This window comes from Cetorhinus maximus, chromosome 17, assembly GCF_964194155.1.
Source record: "Cetorhinus maximus chromosome 17, sCetMax3.hap1.1, whole genome shotgun sequence".
In the NCBI taxonomy this organism is placed as follows: Eukaryota; Metazoa; Chordata; class Chondrichthyes; order Lamniformes; family Cetorhinidae; genus Cetorhinus; species Cetorhinus maximus.
The window spans coordinates 31590004-31596328 of NC_135895.1; positions in this window are offsets into that span (position 1 = coordinate 31590004).

The window sequence follows — 6325 nt, forward strand, 5'->3', positions numbered from 1 at the left end:
TCAGCTGTAAGGTTATGACTTTGGGGGGATATTGTGGAATGAAAATAGTTTTGTAAATAGCTTGACAAAATAATTTAACAGTTTTGAGATTATATTTAGAGGGAGATGTAGAGTAGAGGGTTAATGGTTATGTTAATGAGACGGTGATGTTAATGATGATATGACATCAGGGTCAGAAGACCAAGAGGCTCCACAAGAGCAAGGCACAGAATAGACTGTGTCCATAGAGCCATGTACTTAACATGAAGTCTTGTAAATAGTGTAAATAAATAATTTCAAGAAAACTTATATACCGGCTATCTCCACTCTTATCACTCATATCTCGACTTACTTATACAGTAAGTGAAACATCATTGAAAAACTGCTGTCAAAGTATTTTTGAAGTGTAGTTATATTTTTGACTACAACACGCATATTTTTTCCTTTATGTTTATGCCTTTTGCTGACCACGATAACACACCCATTTGCTTGATAAGCTGGTTTGCAGTTCACATCTGGTATAAATTAAAGGGCTACAGCAATGTTTCCAAGGGGAAATACAATCACTTTCCCAGTGGAAAGGGACTGGAGGGGGCACAGAAGCTTTTTGGACTGCCAGACTTCCAAAGAATCCAGAGGTTCCATCAGGGTCACAGCTCTTGACCTCACTAGAGCCTTGGTCCAAAAATGGACAAAAGAGCTGAACTCAAGAGGTGAGGTGAGAGTGACTGCCCTTGACATCAAGGCAGCATTTGACCGAATGTGGCATCAAGGAGCCCTAGCAAAACTGCAGTCAATGGAAATCGGGGAAAACTCTCCACTGGTTGGAGTCATACCTACTACAAAGGAAGATGGCTGTGGTTCTGGGAGGTCAATCATCTGAGTCCCAGGACATTGCTGCAGAGTTCCCCAGGGTAGTGTCCTAGGCCGTTTCACCAAGACCTTCCCTTCATCATAAGGTCAGAAGTGGGGTGCTCGCTGATGATTGCACAATGTTCAGCACCATTCGCGACTCCTCAGATACTGAAGCAGTCCGTGTTCATATGCAGCATGGACAATATTCAGACTTGAGCTGATAAATGGTAAGTAATATTCATGCCACACAAGTGCCAGGCAATGACTATCTCCAACAAAAGAGAATCTAACCATTTCCCCTTTAGATTCAATGACATTACAATCGCTGAATCCCCCACTATCAACATCCTGGGGGTTACCATTCACCAGAAACTGAACTGGACCAGCCATATAAATACCGTGGCTACAAGAGCAGTTCAGAGACTGAGAATTCTGCAGAGAGTAACTCACTTCCTGACTCCCCAAAGCCTGTCTGCCATCTACAAGGCATGAGTCAGGAGTGTGATAGAATACTCCCCACATGCCTGGATGAGTGCAGCTCCAACAACACTCAAGAAGCTCAACGCCATCCAAGACAAAGCAGCCTGCTTGATTGGCACCCCAACCACCACCTTCAACAACCACTCCATCCACCACCAATGCACAGTAGCAGCAGTGTGTACCATCTACAAGATGCACTGCCGCAACTCACCAAGGCTCCTTAGACTGCAGCTTCCAAACCCGCGAGAAGGACAATGGTAGTAGATGCAATTGGAACACCACCACCTGCAAGTTCCCCTTCAAGTCATACACCATCCTGACTTGGATCTACATCACCGTTCCTTCACTGTCGCTGGGTCAGAGTCCTAGATCTCCCTTCCTAACAGCACTGTTAGTGTTCCTATACCACACGGACTGCAGTGGTTCAGATGGCAGCTCACCACCACCTTCTCAAGGGCAATTAAGGATGGGCAATAAATGCTGGCCTAGCCAATGATGCCCACATCCCATAAAAAGATGAATAAAAATCAAAGCCATGATAATGGAACCCATTTGGCATTAGGACTCCATGTCATGATGAATGCAGACATAAACATGAAGAGAAACCACTGCATAAATGAACACATTGTGTCTAATTGCAGAGATGTGATTCTCCATGTCAATGACTGTTAGTCAGAGTGCATGCCTTGATACTTTTATGATGCAGTTGTGGACTGTACCTGCTGTATTTGCAGATCCCTAAAGAATGACTGCATATTTGTTGGAAGATCAGGAATGTTTACTTAAACTGTTTGAAAGCAGTGCTCACAGCTGGCCATCAGTGAGTTAGAATATAATTTTTGCTCAGATATTTGAATGTTTCTTCCTCTTCTTTGATTCTGTAATGCAATATAATTAAAGGCACGTTTCCAAACGCCGTCAGTGATATTTTGGATAGTGGAATCTGACAGTGGATATGATCAATGGGAGCCAGTTTGCCTTTCTGTATAATAAAGTAGATAATTTAATGAGGAGAAAGTAATTTTTGAAAAATCAAATGTCATTTTGGTTTTTATGATGTCTCTAGAGGCAATAAAAATCAATGCTCACAAATGCACAGAATTCATAAGGTTGCATTAAGCCTTTTCAACTCACCCTGCCATTTAAAACCTCTTTCCTAATGTTCATACACCATTTCAAGTTTCTTTTGTTTTAATGCAGAGTCTCATAAATGACTGCTGTTCAAGGATTTTATTCTTATTAAAAATCATTTGGAACATTTTACAATTTTAGGAAGTGGAAGGAAACAACTATCTTCTGGTTGCTGTGCACAGCTGAACACTCAGATAACAACTTTCATTCCCAAGTGTAAGCAGCGACTGCACAGATGGAGACTTGTGTCTCTCAGGGAGGATAATGATGTGAAGAACATACGATTGTCTGTTCCATCCTGATTAGCCTTAATTACAAATAGACAAGAAATTTTAAGGAGTGCAACATTTTATGAGCAGCAAAGGAAGAGATAAAAAAGTAAGTTCAGCACAGGAACATAACTCATCTAACTCACAATGGGAGGCTGAGGATGGCGGGGAGGGGTGGGAGGGGGTCAAGAATGTTAGGGGAAGATGTTAAAAATTAAAAATCAAACTGTTCCCACCTGTCACCTAGGCACCTGGGGCCATTTTTAATGTATTCATCACAATAGAGACACTGCTTAGCGACCTGGAGTCAAGTAAGCTGCTGGGAGAGGCGAGAAATGGATAAAGATCTAGGGCAGGAAGGTGAAAAAAAGCCTGCAACATTTCTATCTATTCCCTTTGGACGATTAAAATCAGTCCACGAGATCATATTAAGCTTGACTTATGTTACAGAAATCAGCATTCACTGCATGAGCTTACATCCTGCTTCACAGGACCACTATTCCCTGGCTCAAGAAGGACTGCCTAACATTCAACCTAGTCTGACCTGGCATAACTTGTATGCATGATCCCTGGTCCTCCCTAACCTATCCAGTCAAAATATTTGATCCACAGGAATACAAATTATTTTGCAAACCTCGCTCAATTTGCCCCTTAGTTGCCTGTGGGATCACATCAGGCATCAGTAATGCATTCTATTAATATTAATGAGGCTTGAGACTCCATTTTGGGCTGGCCTTTGGCTTCCTAAAATGAAAAACCAGTAAAACTTTGAAATGAAGTGTACCCAGTAAAACCTGGCCGAACTGGTCTTGGATACCTTAAAATGGAGCTCCAGTATTACTGGTGCCAGTATTACTGATTTTAACTGGAATTCGAAAAAATTAAACTGGTTTGTCCTTCTTATCCATTTAGGGCACGTGTTGTGGCTGTCACACTGCCTCAGGGGTTCACCAAAATAATCAAAGCTGCTGCTGTTCTGGGCCCCCTCACGCCCCCCTCTGCAATCAGCCCTCTAACCCCACCACATGTACCTTGCTGATGGCTACTCTGGTTTGACATTTTAGGCCTTAGTGTACTCTCACTTCTGAATCAGAAGGTCTTGGGTTCAAGTCCCACTTCAGAGACTTGAGCACAATTACCAGGCTGACACCTTAATGCAGCACTGAAGGAGAGCTACATTGTTAGAGGTGATATTTTTTGATGAGACTTTAAAGCGAGGCCCCATCTAGCCTCTTAGGTGGAAATGAAAGATCTCACGGCACGAGTTCACAGAAGAGCGGAGGAGTCCTCCTTGATATCCTGGCCAATATTTGTACGTCAACCGATAACATTAAAACACATTATCTGGCTATTATCACACTGTTGTTTACTTGGAAATTGGCTGCTGTGTTTCTTACGTTATAACAATGGCTACACTTCAAAAGTACTTCATTGGTTGTAAAACTCCTTAGGACTCCCTGAGACCATGAAAGGTGCTACATAAATGTAAGTTCTTTCTTTCCGCATTTCACCTGCCTGTTTGGAGTTCCACGGATTACCTGCCAAATTTAAACGTGGCAAAGTTTCAAAATCATGGGGGCCTTATTGTCACAGGAAGGGGCAGCTGGCCAACATGCTCTGCTAACTGGTTACAAACTTTTGCTCTATATGAGGATTAAAGCTGACCTTGGGTAACTCTCAAGCACACCCTAGTGGTTCAGAGCTGGAGCCTGGGACAGCGCTTTTCAAACATTTTTGTATAAAGAATGCCTGCACATGTTGTCACATTCCCAAATATCCCTTGTTCCAACTTTAACAAAAACAGTGTAGTTTACCTAAAGGAAAGATGTGCCCTCATCACACAAAAATAATGGGGTGAATCGTCCCAGATTTGCACTAAGTGCGGTAGTGAGCGGCTAAAATAACGTTTTACCCGCCGGCTGCAATGGCGGCTTTTGACGCCGTATCGTCCCAAACCCACCGTATTAGTTATGCATTCCCGGGAAACACGCCGTTTCCATGGCGGGCAGGCTGACATTCACCCGCCATGCCATCACCTCGCCGTCTCAGTATGCCAGACACCATTTTTAAAGTCCAGACGCGCGCACACCTCTCGGTGCTTCCAGCCCACGACTGCTGCAAACAAGACGTGGCCCTGAAAGGCAAAAAAGACTGCAGCCCCCAGGTTTAGTGACACTTCCTTTGGATGCCGTGGAGGCCCGCCGTGGTGTCCTCTACACCCACTCTGGCCACAGAGCTGGCAGCGGTATCACCACTCCAGCATGGCAGGCAGTGGAAGCGGAGGTCAGCGCCAATGCCCTGTAAAAGAGCACTGTCACCCAGTGCCTCTACAAGATCAATGGTCTCATCTGCCAGTGTAACTCACTCTTCTCATTACTCTCAACTCACACACTCACAAACCTATCACACATCCACAGGGATCTCATATCTCAAGGGACAGCACCACTAACTCTCACACACCCTCACATCTCCATCAGGCTCATATCCTCTCCAGTTCACATCCTCATCTTGTCCATGGCTGCACTAACCACGCAAACATCCCATGCAGTGCCATGTGTTCTGCTCACACTCTCTCCATCTGTTTCCATGCAGGAGAAGCCTGCTCACATCAGCAGGGAGAGGTCCCAGACTGGGGATGGAGTGGCCCACATTAGTCCCCTCACTCACTTTGAGGAGCGTGTCATCGTGCTGACTGGGGAGGACGTGGCCTGTGCCCGCGGTGACAGTGAGGTCAGCAGCGAACACCCTCATGAGGATCCTGCACCAATCATCCCTTTCTCAATGCAACTATGAGTGCTCTCTCTCTCCTGCTTTTGACTCTGCTGCCATGCGCTATCATCTCTACTTTGGTTCACAGGGAGATCTGCCACATGACTGACACCCTCAGCTAGCCATTCCCACAGCTCCAACCAGGTCCTCACCTCCAGCCAAGAGGACACCTCTTCCAGTGAAGAGATGGAAATAAGCAGCCTGGAAGATCCGTCACAGGACTGATCCACACCCTCCAGCAGCGCAGAGACACAGACCTCAATGGAATCTAGATCTAGAGCAGGCTCAGGTTCACAATCTGGTGGTCACCACACAGACACGTGTCCGCAGCAGGAGGAGGCAGGTTCAGCCGAGCTCTCCGGCACTCGGAGGACTGCTGGAGAAGAGGCATCTGTGAGATTGGAGTCAGATGATGAACTTCTGGATTTGGCCTTCCAACTCATCATGGAGAGTCAGCGGAAGGCAGGATAACATCATGCAGAACTGTTGAAAGCCCCCAACAGAGTGACACGTGAGTCAGATGAGTGTGCCCGCCTGCTCTCTAATGCAGTGGTGCCCACATGTGCGTGTATAGAGGTCTCTGGGGGAGGGATGGCAGACGCCGTGGAGACCCTGCTCCAGCAGAATGCAGAGGTATGTGCAGTCCTGTACTCCATTGCGGGAGCCGTGGGAGAGTTTCTACAGTGGCAACGCGAGAGGGAAACGGGGCACCTCGACATCCCCTCAGGTGCTCCTTCCCCTCAAGGAATCAGGCCAGGGGCCCTCGGGTGCCCAAACAGAGGAGGAGGAGCAGCAGCTGGATACCCCTGGGTCATCCACTCAGGAATCTCAGAGGCTGTCCA